At 39.8% G+C, this 14,254-nt stretch overlaps 1 protein-coding gene across 3 annotated transcripts in view; it reads left to right on the plus strand.

Moving 5' to 3' along the window:
- Positions 1-14,254, plus strand: part of RAD51B (RAD51 paralog B) — a 504,851-nt gene that overhangs the window by 155,870 nt on the left and 334,727 nt on the right. The gene's annotated exons all lie outside the window — the stretch shown is intronic.

Here is a 14,254-nt window from a genome sequence, read left to right on the forward strand (position 1 = left end):
GTGTGAAAGTGTAGGCTTTGGGCAAGGACCCTTTGTATTTAAAGCACACTTCAGGATAGCAGTTTCTTAGGAGCAATGTAGGCAGCAAATATTTGTGGGCTTTTACGCCCCAAGTGTTCTTTATTGCAGATTTATATGTGAAGTTTGGGAAAATATGTGAAAACTAGAGATGCTATAGAAAAATGAGTTCCATATTTATAATTCTAGTTGTTTTCCCTAACTTCGGTCACCAGAGTGACCAAATTGTTGTCTTATTTAAAACTCAGGCACCTGGAGAACTTTCCCTGACTCCAGAGCCACATGTGTGTGTGAGCTCCGTAGCAAAGTGAGACGTGAGCAACGGTGTCCGTCGCAGCTTTCTTTAAAGCCCTGGGTGTACTCAGAGCATTGTGCCTTGTTCAACTTCCAGCATTTGTATGCGATAATTCTTGGGAACTGATTAGTATGCTTATTCTTAAGGCAGCATGGGGAAATAAAAATAGGAACATTTTATTGTTAAATGACCCGGTATAACCTTAGAGAACTCAACTTTCTTATTATTTGATTCTCACATCATAGCTACAGGGTAATACATTTTTCTAAATTTCTCAAATACGGTCTCAAAGTACATTGCTATACTACTTAAATAATGTTGTATAGATTGAATGAAATCTTTAGGGGTTTTGTATCGAGCATTTAGTTAATTTAACAAAAATTCCTTGATTCTGTAGGAATATAGTAAACATTCGCAAGTGTGAGATATTTTTGTTTTGTACTTCAGGTTTGCGGGCTTGCTCTCATTTTCTACAGAAGTTTATGAGAGACTCTTTGTTTTAAAAAAGTTTATCAAGATGAGAGATATATACTGTCATAGTCGGGGACTGCACAATTTTGTACTACATAAAAAAGAAGTGGGTTGTCTTTTCCTTTCCGCTGCTGCCACGGACAACGGCGTGGGGACATGTTTGTGCTCGCGGCGTTTGCGCTCAGGACCGGGACTGCAGCGCCGTCCGGAACAGCGGTCCGGAGGTGCTGAGTGCGCCAGATTGCTTCCTGGAGAGGCTGCGTCCCACCGAGAGTGAATCAACGCTCCTTGCTAGGACTTTATGTATTTAGGCTTTCTCATTTTTCAGACTGATGGGTGTAAAGTGATATTTCATTTTAATTTACGTGACTCTGATTACTAATGAAGTTAAGCATGTCTTTATATGCTAGTTATTTGGATTTTTACTATCGTGGCTTGTGTTGACGGAGACCTTAATTTTAAGCTTTTCAAATATATCACGTTTTCTTTTTAACCTTACAGTTTGTGCTTTTGGGGTTCAGAGCCATAGGACTGATCTCCAATCTGATACCTTTTTCTGTTCGCTGCCTTACGCTTACACTTTAATTCGTCTGGAGGTCACTTTTGGATAAAGCACCATTGTTTGGGGTCACAGGCTCATGCTGTGGATACAATGCAACAGTTTGGTCTAAACTGAAGGGCCTTACTGCATCATGGGTACAGTTTGGAAAGATGATTTAGTGGAAAAGAAAAGAAGGCTATGCATAGTATGTTACCGTTTATGAAAATTTAAAACATGTATATATACAAAACAATACTTTATACTTTTCAAATAAACAATTTCTACCCAAAAACAGATGCCAGAAAATTAAGGGTTTGCTCATGTAGGAGGAGAGAATGAGAATTAGAGATAAAGGTGGGGGGGGATTAAAATATAATTTAAAAAATCCCTTTTAATAATCCCTTATAATAAAAAAGGTCCCTTGCATAGACTGGTATTAATAGTATACTCTGGATTGAGAAGCGTGGTTAACCCAGTGGTCTGGGAATGGGGTGAATATAATTTAGTAGAGATGACCAGAAAATAGGTTAGGTGACCAGCCAAAAAAGGCTAATTGAATGAAAATAAAAATGCAATATTTTAAGGGTTATGATTCTTAAGTAAGAAGCCTGTAAGGAAGAAAAATACTCCTAAATAACCACATCTGGTTGTGCTTTTTTGGCTTTTAAAGCATTTTGGGGTGAAACAAGGGCTTCCCTTCTTTCCTTGGGTGAAGTTATCTGTGAGAAGGGAAGCAGATGTTGCTCTTTAAGTGCGTGGGTACACCTGCCATCGCACAGAATGAGTAGTTACTATTGAGAACAGGCTCTGGTTATTTTTTATGTTGCTCATTAAATTAAAATTTGTTTCCTGGCAAGTATAGGTTTATAATTAAGTCATTTATCATAAGTGTTCTTTTGGCTGCATCTTAAATTTGATGACATGCAGAAGTGATATGGAGGTGGTTACTTAGAAATTAGATGAATGAGTTATTTTTTGGCCTTTATCATTTGATGTATAGGTTCTTCCTATTTATAACAAACACTGATCACTCACTAATTATATGCAATGGAAGGAAGCAAAAAAGAGCTTGGTTTAAAACTGTGTTCTCAACTTATTTTCAACCCACCCACACTCTTGAGGAATGGGATACAGCCCCGCTGATAGAAGTGTGCTCTCTTGGCGTCGTACTCAGCTGTGCGATCGAGTGCACGTAGGTCTTTCTTTTCTGGATACGGATTCTGTATTTTCCTCCCCTGAATATCACGTATACTGTTGGTATTCTGCCCTGCACCCCTCAGTTGTTATGTCCACACACTCAGGACTATGCTAGCACTATACATTTTTTATTTCACTTCAACGTGTGTATAGATCAAGGAAACAGACTCACAAAGGTTACGTGATTTTTCTAGGTCATATAGCAATAAGTAACAAAACCAGGATTTGAAGCCAAGTGTAACTCTGAAGCTCATCTTTTTGCTAATTACACTGTATTTTTCATGGACTATCTTCTATAAATCCATGTGTGTACAGTGTGATGTCTTCATTAAGCTCCTTAATTTTTTAAAAGAGGACTTTAACCCTATCTTCTCCAGCTATTTATTGGTAAAGGATCCAGGCGCCTCAGCATTACACCACAGACAGATCTGTGTTCAGGTTTCTTTTTGAAAGATTTGAACTTCGAAGTCTCTGCTGTCTAGCTACTCAAAACCCTGTTTGTAGACTATTGTGAAAGCACTGGCCTTCAATGACGGATGTTACAGTGAACAGCTGGATGCCAGTCACTGCTGTGCCGGTGCCGGTGCCGGTGATGGAGGTTTGAGGAGGTCGTCTGGTACACCACACCACCTCATCTTCGAGAGACCTGGGGATGGAATTCTACTTTCTAAAAAAAATCTTGAGGCTATGATAAATCTTATATTTGATTGTATTTTCTTCTTTACATTGATGACTAGGAAGATTAGAGCCAAATTTACAGACCATCTCTAATAAGCTGTGGAGGCTTAAACAGTGTACATGTGTGTGCTGATCTCACTTCTGGCATGACTTTCCTTCCTGTATGTGTTCCTCATTGATCTCACATTTCTCGTTTATTTGTTTGTGTTGAATGTATTCGCATAAACTGCCACAAATCATTTTGCTGGTGGTGAGTGTAAATGCACAGATGTCATGCCTAAGATCAATTAAAGGCTTCCGGACTTGACAGTTAAGTCACATTCCTACCAGGAACGTCATGCGCACACATTCATTTTTCTCATTTGTCTTCCTCCTTTCTTTTATCTCCTACTAATTTACTATCATGTTTATTATGGATTTCCCCCTTGATGAACAGATCAGTAGAATTTTAGTAGTGCTTTTTATTGTTGAGTATCAACATAAAGGGTTGTTTTTCTTTTTCTTTCTTTTTTTTTTTATCCTCACTGGAGGACATTTTTTCATTGCTTTTAGAGAGAGAGGAAGGGAGAGAGAGGAACATCGAAGCGAGAGAGAAGCATCTACTGGTAGCCTCCTGTAATGCCTGGACCGGGGATCATATGCTGGGATTGGGGATCAAACCCACAACCTGGGCACATTCCCTGACTGGGAATTGAACCTGCAACCCCTCAGCTACAGGACAGGGCTCCAACCAACCAAGCCACCTCAGCCAGGGCAATGGTTATTTTTCTGGAAAATTAGTCTTTTAATTTGTATTTCTCTAAGTTCCTATTTTAGTAAAGGCATAAATTTCATTTTTGTGAGAATATAAGAAAGAAATTTAGCTAATTTGATTATGTTTTTATCTGAGAATACGAGGAGGGAAATTTGGAGTATCCAAGGAGTGCCCTTATAGAAGTTTTTGAGAGGTTATATAGAAGGGAATTTTTTTTTTCAATTTGTTCTCATGAGTGTAGTGAATTCCCTGTCTATTGTCTGATAGACATCTCTATTTGGATATTGAACTTGTAATTCAGATTAACTGAAGTGGCACATATTATCACCTCTCCCAGCTAGTTACTTCCATCATTTCCCCTTTACACTTCCCCATTTCACTGTCTGTTTTGGTGAATGGAATGACTCGGCCTCGAGTCACCCAAACCATAACCATGGCAGTCATATTAGAATTTCCTAGTCAGTCACTTGGTTCTTTATATTTTACCTACTCACAGTTTTAAAACTGGCATTTTTATATTCCCGCTGCTGTTACCTATTCGGAATGCACTAAGAATTCTTGGTTGAAGAAATGAAATAATGAATGAATACAGGGATAGTTTGTCTTAGTTTCATTGTTTCTGTCTGGACTACTGCAAAGCCCTATCTTCCTGTCTCTCTCCTTGTCCCTACTAATGTTGTCAGAGTGATATTCCTACAATGCAAGTCAGATCATGCCACTCTTTTGTTTAAAACCTTCAACGACTTCTTCCAGCCTCCAGAGTACGTTTAGTTTAGCATCAAGGCTCTTCATGCTAACTCCCCTACATGTTACTGGTTTAATTCCCCACCGTTTCACAGACCTTTTAGTTTCATCATGTGGTTGCATATTCCATTTCCTCCCACATGCTGTTCATTCTGTGGAATCTAACTGCAGCTTCACTGGGAGGACTTGACTGACTGCCTGTCTGATTTAGATGCCTTTCTCCTTGCCCTCAAATCCCTTTATACACAGTGCCATGAGATGCCCCGTATTAAACTGTTATTATGACCTCCTTACCCAGGGGCCTTTTCTTACCATAGGTCCTTTAGGCTTAGACAGTCTCCAGCATTTAGCACATCACCAGTAATTGTTAACTGATTGACTGAATATGGAATAGAACAAGTCTGTAGGTTTTAATCCAGTCTAATAATGTATTCATTCAATGCCAGATACTGTTTGAAAGTCTGGGATTTCTGTAGTGAACAAAAATGGTACCCACCCTGACAATTAACAAGCAAGTAGATATACAAGGTCTATTCAGAAGGTATCCAGCCATGTACTATGACAAATAGAGACATTTACTGAAGAAGACACAATATACAAGAAACATTGTACATAGGACAATGATGCCTCAGTCTGCTTCAAAGTAGTTACCTTGGGACCTCACATAGTTCTCCCAATTGTCATCAGTTGCCCTGTCCTATTTTCCTGAATCTCATCAATGGTCTGAAATCTCTTCCCTGTCAAAGGTGATTTTAGTTTTGGAAAAGGCCAGAAGTTGCAGGGTGCCAAATCTGGGCTGTAGGGAGGCTGAGCACCTGGGTGATTTGATGTTTCACCAAAAAACTCTGCACAAAATGAGATGTGTGAGCGGGTGCATTGTCATGATGAAGTTGCCAATCACCAGTTGCCCATAGCTGTGACCTTCTGAGTCATCTGAATAGTTTCCATGGAGGAATGTTCAAGCTTGACACAAATTTGATGCAGATTTGTTGCTCTACTCGCTCAGTCATTTTGAATGTGATGGCCACACAGTACACATGCTCACTCAACAGTGTCTACCACCCTTACTGACTAGTACAGTGAAGTTGTCATTGTTCATATGTGTGCATTCCAGTCCACTCTCCTTGGCTGCCAGGTTACGTCGATGTCATGCAAACTGTTCTGGTTATGTTAACAATGGCTGGACTTTTTTCCGAACAGACCTCATTTATCATACCTTTCTTTAATTGCTTGGAAAAAAAATCCCAACATGGGAAAGTCCCTTTTTTCTCCCTGTCTTTCACTTTCTATTACTTTTTCTGGGAGAAGAGCCCACAGATTTTTGTTGTTTAGAGGCTCCTAACACAGTAGGGCACTGATTCGGGGGCCAGATCTCCAACCTGGCCTTACTTAATCATGGTGTTCAGGAACGTGTGCAAGTGTTTTTCAGTTGATCCGAATTGTGGATGTGAGTAAGATTCCCTTAGCTACTGTTTCCTTTTTTCCAGGCCCCCAGCCCAGCCCACAACTCTGGATAAAAGCTTCTTAGACCCTTTTGCCCCAGTAAGACAAGAAACCATAACTTTGGATGCTATTGCTTGCTCTGCCTCCTGCTTACTGCCTAAGTTAAGTCTATTTTGTGGCAGTTTCCATTTGTAAGAAGTGTACCCTTCCAGTTAAGTTATAAAAATCTATGTTTAAGTAAGCCACTATGCCATAAAAAAAAAAAAAAAATAAGAGCTACAGAAACATAGAGTCCAAAGAGGGAAAAAAAAAAAGAAATAACATTCCTAAGAAAACTGTGTAAATTTGCAAATTTGTTGTCCTCTGGTGGCAGCTGACAGGTGGAATGACAACCCAACCAAATAACAGTAGGCCCATTGTGACAGGAGAGAACTTAATATTGTTATTGTTACGCTTAGATGATATTTGCGTGAGGCTGTGCCAGCTCTTGTATTGAGAAAGCCCAATCAGGCGGAAGACTTTTCGGTTTCTGCATTTAAATCGGCCCAGCAACTGAGGAAAACCGATGAAATCTCGAAGGTGGCAGCTCACTTGACAGGCTTTTCTCCAGGCACCTTTGAGGAGAATCAAAGATAAATAAATATCACACTTTACGAGAGGGGTGTGGGGGGCGGGGTGGGAGTGCCTGCACAGGAGTTAAAATTTCAAAGGGCGGTGGAGTTCTCCCTGCCTTTTCTTCCTGATCAGACTCTTGTCTCATGACCTCGTTCATGCTCGGATTAGAGCCTGCCCTTGTAAACATGTGTGAGTTTGGTAGGAAAAAAGGAGATAGAAGTACGTTTTCGACAACCCCAACTGTAGAGGGCAAGGATCAAATACAAATGTCCTTATTAGGGAAAAAATGGCTTTTAAAACTATTTGTAAATCACATTGAATGCTCATTTGCTTATGGAATGTGTAAAAACTCTGGCCTGTTACACAGACATTTAATTTTGAGTCAGTAACTTCTTCAGAAAAAGTTTATGACTTTCAGTATGGCCCCTGTTCTAAGTTAAGTGGGCTGCCTCAAGGTCGGATGGCCCTTACCTCCTCTAACTTACCACGTATAGACCCTAATCTCATCTCTCATCCTGCCACTGTGCCTCACTTATTTTTTTAATCTTAATAATTTTTACTTGAGCTTGACCTACCTCAGAGGGACCATGGATATTTAATTGGCTAAAAATAATTCATTTTTTTCATACATTTATAGAGCTTTAGAGACTATCTGACCTACCCGTGCCACTTTGCAAAGAGTAAACTGAAACCCAGAGAGGTGAGGTGGCCTGCTCAGGGGCACTCAGCCGGCAGATGGATGAGTGCAGCTCCCGACCCGGGCGTGCTTGCTCTCCTGTGCCGATGCGTGTCCTGGTAGCTGCACAGGCGTCCGTGTGACATGCAGTGGAGAGAACGGTCGCAGTTTACTTTATGGACTTGTAAAGGATAATTAATAAAGTAGTTAAATGAATTCCTTGTATAATTCAAAACTTCGTATGAGTCACCATAATAGTTTCAATCTCTTTTTCCATCCAAGTTTTTATGAGAGCAACTAGGAAATAAATTCGTATGTTGGGTTTCTATTTGTTGTGTTTTTCTTCCTGCTGTGGAGAATATGGTGATTAAAAGAAATAAAATGAAATAGCTCAAAGTTTGGCAGCAGGGAGGTGAAGAACAAACCCAAAGGTATTAGGTTATTAGGAGCCAATAATAGAAATTCTGAACTATTACTCCTATAAATATAGTGTGGGTCGCTGTGACTGTTACAATGTTTTACGTCTGTCTCCACAGCCTACAGTGATTTCTCATACTCTTTTCCCCGGTGTGCGAAATTAATTTAATATGTTAGTGTAAACCGAGGAAGGGAAGCATTTCTAGATTTTATTAGAGGACAGGCCGAATAAGGAAGGTCCTTGTCCCCGCTCGGGCAAAGGAGAGGGACGTGTAGTACTGACTGCTTTGGACAGGCCACTGCAGACAGGGGGCAAACACATTTTTAAAAAAATCAATTTTAAAAAAATGTGTTAGTATCAAATAAGTCCTCAAAAGAAAGGTGCTTTATGAATAAAAATATAGTTAATTATTCCCACAAAAACTTAGGGAACTGTGCAGATTCAGTATATTTTGTTCCCTATTAGAAGTGGCAGTTGGCGTTTGTCAGTGTTGGCTGACAGTACTAGTCAGTATCTGTTGTGGCTTGCCTGGCCCACCATCCTTGTCTTTGTTTTAGGGACTAGAGCTCACCCAGTCCCTGTTTTTAGACTGATGTAACCTCCTTCAGGGTGACAATAGCACTGTTTACGTTGGAGACAAATCCCAGAAACTCAAGGTAACAACGTACATGGAGTGAGAGAGTACATCCGGGAGATTTTTATTTGGCATCTTTACTGCTAACAATCTACAGAAGTTTTAGTATTTAGTGCCAGGTCAGGCAGAAGGGATAGTTTTATAGCTGTGTGATTTTGAAAGGTTTAAAGAATCAGCAAGAGATTACATAACAGATAATAGGGAATGGAGAGTCTGGCTTCCACAGAGCCTTGCAGAAATATGAGGGGAGGCAAGCAACTGCTTCTAGTGTGGTTCTTGTTCTTGCTGTTTTTAATGAAAGGAACTCTGAAAGAGCAGCATGGTTTTTGGTTCCTTGAGCAAGGCCTATGTTTGTCAGAAGTCTCTGAAACCCACCTCTCTCTTCAAACCAATACATACTTTTGTGATCAATTTAAAAAGCAGGTAAACAGAGAAACAAAACACTGAGAAGATAGGTCTAGGTTACATGGTGTGACCAAAGCAACTCTGTGTCTTAAAACTCAGTTATCTAATCTACCCACTCCATGGCTTATTCCATTAGCATTTTGTATAAAGTGCTTTTCATCACTGTAGAGTTTTGCAATGAACACGGTGGCTTTGAAACACAGTTGTCTCTAGGTTCTGTTGACATCATGTCTCTGCTCACGTACCAATTGGGTAAATATTGGCCCACATGATTCTGGCCAGTGGATTACAAGGAATCCATGATAGATTTCATTCCCTTCTGATGCAACCAAGAACGTTCTCTGGTGAGCTCCTTAATGAGATATCCTTTATTCATTTATCACTCAAGGTATAGGTTGGGGCTTGTTAGCTCTCTGAATTCTTAAGCACTCCACTGAGAAAATCAAATCCATTATTGCACTGAACTTTCACAGGAGTTAGCTAAATTCATAAGGTTCACACTTTATTTTCACTTGTTTACATAAAACTACGGATGTGCTAGGGCTGCTGAGCCTGCCCAGGTGGGGGCGAAACTAAATGAGATGCCCCTGATGGAGTGAGAGGAGTGAAATGGTGGGAGAGACCTGAACAGTTTGCATCTTCTTCACTTTAAACTAAACTTCAGGAAACTTATTTTTCAACTTGAGAAATGTTCTAAGGTCCATTAGGAGACATAATATCTTTAAAATCATGCAAAGAAGAAAATACTAGAGTAGTGAGAGTGAGGAATAGCCCTGGTAGTTAACTAACTTGGAGCAAATTAGCTGAGTGACTGAGTTGCAGTTTCCTGAACATAAAAGGATATCGGTCAATGTTCTCTAACGGTGCTGCAAGCTCCTAGGTCCTCTAATTACTGTATTGTAGTCGTAGACTGATAATTTAAATATTAGATATATGCATACTTTTATATTTTAATAAAGCAGATGATTTATATTTGTCAGTAGTAGAATTGAACTTTCTTTTGTGTATGTATGATAGGTTATACTTGCCAGTGCATGGAAAATTTCAGGTTGTTAGTAAGATACAGTTAACAGTGGTTTCCTTTGGGGAGCAGGAAAATGTGTCTGTGGGTGAGAGCAGAGAATTTTACATTCATTTTATACTGTGTGTTAGCTAATATATTTTTTTACTATGTCCACATATTGTTTAAAGTTAAAAAATTTAATTGGTTTATTATTTTTAAAAAAGATAAATAGAAGACTCAAGTCATTACATAATGCATACCAGGATAAAAATATTTGGAATTTAATTTCAGATCCAAATATTTTATTTAATCTTAAAGTATTTATTATTTGAAATTGTCAGTAGACTTTTGCTTTTATTATGTTAAGAAGGGTGTCTTAAATCTTGTCTATCAGTGAGAACAGCTGCTTTTGTTCGATGAAACAAGCAGCTCTAAAAGCGTGGAAGCCAAGTGTAGCAAAGTTAATGGCAGGATCATAGAGCTTCTATGTATCTGGTCCTCTGAAGATCTTATTATTTCTTTATCCTATTTGTGATCATTTCTAGCATGCTCTTGCTTTGCTTTTCAGCAATGGGAATGAAAGAATTGGAAAAATAATGGTTTTCAAACCAATTAGTAGTGAGGAGGGCCAAGTCGAGTGTCTGTCTTATTACCAGTCTTAAATGCAAAACGGTAGCTCTCTTGTAATCTTTTTAGAAGGTAAGACTACAGGAAATGAAAAGGCAGCCTGTTGAAACACCAAAGGCATTTTTAGAGGCTGCATATGGCAGCTGGACTTGAATTTTGGTTTCAGCATTAGTTTTTGTCCTTTTTCCCTATGTTTATAGATGCTTCTATGACATTTTGAGAAACTGTAAGAACCCAGAAACTAGATTTTTTTAGAATTATATTTTATTGATTATGCTATTACAATTGTCCTAATTTTCCCCAAGCATGCCCCACTCCCTCAGGCAGTCCCCCCACCATCGTTCATGTCCACGGGTCTTGTGTCATGCATGCAAGTTCTTTGGCTGCTTCATTTCCTGTTCTGTACTTTACATCCCCATGGCCATTCTGCAACTACCTTGTACTTCTTAATCCCCTTATGTCTTCACCCATTCCCCTGTACCCCCCTCCCATCTGGCAACCATCAAAACACTCTCTGTATCCATGATTCTGTCTCTGTTCTTCTTGTTTGCTTAGTTTGTGTTTTAGATTCAATTGTTGATAGATTTGTATTTATTGCCATTCTGTTGTTCATGGTTTTGATCTTTTTCTTGAATAAGCCCTTTTAACATTTTGTATGCTAATGGTTTGATGATGATGAACTCCTTTAGTTTTTTCTTGTCTGGGAAGCTCTTTATCTGCCCTTTGATTCTAAATGATAGCTTTGCTGGGTAGAGCAGTTTTGGCTGTAGGCCCCTGCATTTCATGACTTTCAATATTTCTTGTCAATTCCTTCTAGCCTGCAAAGTTGCTTTTGAGAAATCAGCTGACAGTCTTATGGGAACTCCCCTGTAGGCAGCTAACATCTTTTCTCTTGCTGCTTTTAAGATTCTCTCTTTATCTTTCACCTTTGGCATTTAATTATGATGTGTCTTGGAGTGGGCCTCTTTGCATCCATCTTGTTTGGGACTCTGTGCTTCCTGGACTTGCATGTCTGTTTCCTTCACCAAATTAGGGAAGTTTTCTTTCATTATTTTTTCAAATAGATTTCCAATTTCTTGCTCTTTGTCTTCTGCTCTTGATATCCTTCTGATGTAAATGTTGGACCTCTTGAAGTTGTCCCAGAGCTTATACTAACCTCATTTTCTTTTTTCTTCTTCTTATTCTGATTGTTTGCTTTTTTTCTTCCTGATACCCCATATCATTGATTTGATTCTCAGCTTCATCCACTCTACTATTGTTTGTCTGTGAATTGTTCTTTATTTCAATTAGTGTATCCTTTGTTACTGACAGATCTTTTTTTTTTAAGATTTTATTTATTTATTTTTAGAGATGGAAGGGAGGGAGGGAGGGAGAGAGAGAGAGAGAGAGAGAGAGAGAGAGAGAGAGAGAGAGACACATCAATGTGCGGTTGCTGGGGGTCATGGCCTGCAACCCAGGAATGTACCCTGGCTGGGAATCGAACCTGGGACACTTTGGTTCCCAGTCCGCGCTCAATCCACTGAGCTACGCCAGCCAGGGCGACAGATCTTTTTTTATGCTGCTGAGGTCCTCACTGAGTTCCTTGAGCATCCTTATAACCAATGTATTAACTCAGCATCTGAGAGATTGCTTATCTCTATTTCATTTAGCTCTTTTTCTGGACTTTTGATCTATTCTTTCATTTATGCCATGTTTCTTTGCCTCATTGTTTTGGCAGTCTCCCTGTTTGTTTTTATGTATCAGGTAGAACTGCTTTGACTCACTGTTTTGGTAATATAGCCTAATGTAGTAGGTGTCCTGTGGGATTCAGAGGTACAGCCTTCCCTATCACCCAAGCTAGGTACTCAAGATTCACCCTTCACATGGGCTGAATGCACCCTCTTCTTGTAGCTGAGCCTTGGTTGCTATTGGAAGATCAATGGGAGGGGTTTATCCAGGCCAGTCAGCTGCAAGCATTGGCTGTCACCACTTACCACCAACCTCTGCCCTCTGTGGAGGATCAGCTGTGCAAGGGCAGTGTGGTGGTGCTCCGACATGGTTTGTAGGTGTCCACTGAGTGCGCTGGCCTTGGGATGCTATTGGTGGTGCAGGCCAAGGTCAGTCCACCCCTGTGTTTTGCTCAAGGCCACCCTGTCTGAGCTAGGAAACCTGAGATGGCTGCTACTTGTCCTGGGCTTGGAGATTTCTAGGCAAAGCCAAACTGTGAATCTAGGTTGGCTGTTGCTGGTGCCAGGCCTGGGGCTCACTGAGGCCTGTTGTTGCTTGTTTGATAGAATTTAGGAAGTCGTAAAGCAGGAGCCAAGACCAGCCATTCATATGGAAAAGTAGCTCGGGTGGGCTTATAAATTGGGTGGGGTAGAGTCTCTGGGGGACAAAAGTGTTAGCCAGGTTGATGGAGTCTCAGATATGACACTAGCTTGCTGGCCCTGTCAGGGGAGGATTTAGAAAAGGGACAGTGGTTTCTACTCGCCTTGATGCCAGACACTTCAGTTTTCCCCTGTATACCACTGGTGCCTTTCAAGCTGCTACCCCAATACTGGAGCTCAGAGGGTGTGAGTCTGAGTAGGTGAGTCTGTGTGTGGGTTATTTAAGAGGAACTACCTGGGGCTCCAGAAGTTTCTTCCACTGACTCAATCCCCACTGCTTTTTGCAGCCAGAAGTTGTGGGGACTTAACTTCCTGGCACAGGAACCCTGGGCTGGTAGGACAGGTGTGGGGCTGGGACTCGTCGCTACTAAAATATCCGTACCAATTTTTATCTACCACATGTGGGTGAGGAACCAGCCAGGTCTGCATCCATGCCTCTCCTACCGATCTGGATGGATGTGGTTTCTTTAATGCTGTAGTTGTCAGAATTCCATTCAGCTTGATTTCTTGTTCCAGTTTTGAGTGACAGTTGTTCTATATTTTAGTTGTAATTTTGATGTGGTTTTGCAAAGAGACGAACCATGTCTGCTTTCGCTGCCATCTTGACTGCACGTCCCCAAAACTAGATGTTTTTAGCCTGTCATGTTACAGGATATTTTTTGTTTTTATCTTTCTTTCTTTTTGGGAAAAAAAAAAGGACTTTACAGAAAATGAAAACCTCAGGAACATTCCATTCTACTTTTTAAATTTCAGGGGACCTCCTTAGCACTGTTAATGGATTAATATTATAATTAGTGTAATATAGACATGGTGAATTTTTTATTTCCAATTATCCTGTCAAACCTCTAATATTTTCACATATCTGACACAGTGTTTTTTAGAGTTTCCCATATTCAACAATAGCAAGTAAGCAAAGTTAAGGATGAACTGCCACATCGGAGTTGTTCAGATTTTCCTTTGTTCTTACTAGATTTACATTATCTCTGGCTAAATTTATTTTTACTTCCACTTCATTCAGGTTATAGTATCGTTATAATTTGGTTTACTTATTATTTCTTTGCAGCCTTAGGTTATTTATGCCAATGTTGATCATTGCATGAAAATGATGATAATAACTACTGCTGTCATTTATTAAGCCCTTAATTTGGCTAGATACTATATTAGACATTTTGTTATTTCATCTATGGTATGTGAATTATTTGTCAATAATAATTTGGGAAATGATTACGAATACTTTCTATGCCCAGGCATTTACCTGAAGGCTAAAGGTATAATAGTGAATAAGAAAAATCCCTTAAGAAGCTGTGTTTCACATATTGTTTCTAATCTGTAGAACATTGTATAAGGTAGATATTGTCTTAATTTTATA

Source organism: Phyllostomus discolor, chromosome 1 (assembly GCF_004126475.2).
Source record: "Phyllostomus discolor isolate MPI-MPIP mPhyDis1 chromosome 1, mPhyDis1.pri.v3, whole genome shotgun sequence".
NCBI classification, from domain to species: domain Eukaryota; kingdom Metazoa; phylum Chordata; class Mammalia; order Chiroptera; family Phyllostomidae; genus Phyllostomus; species Phyllostomus discolor.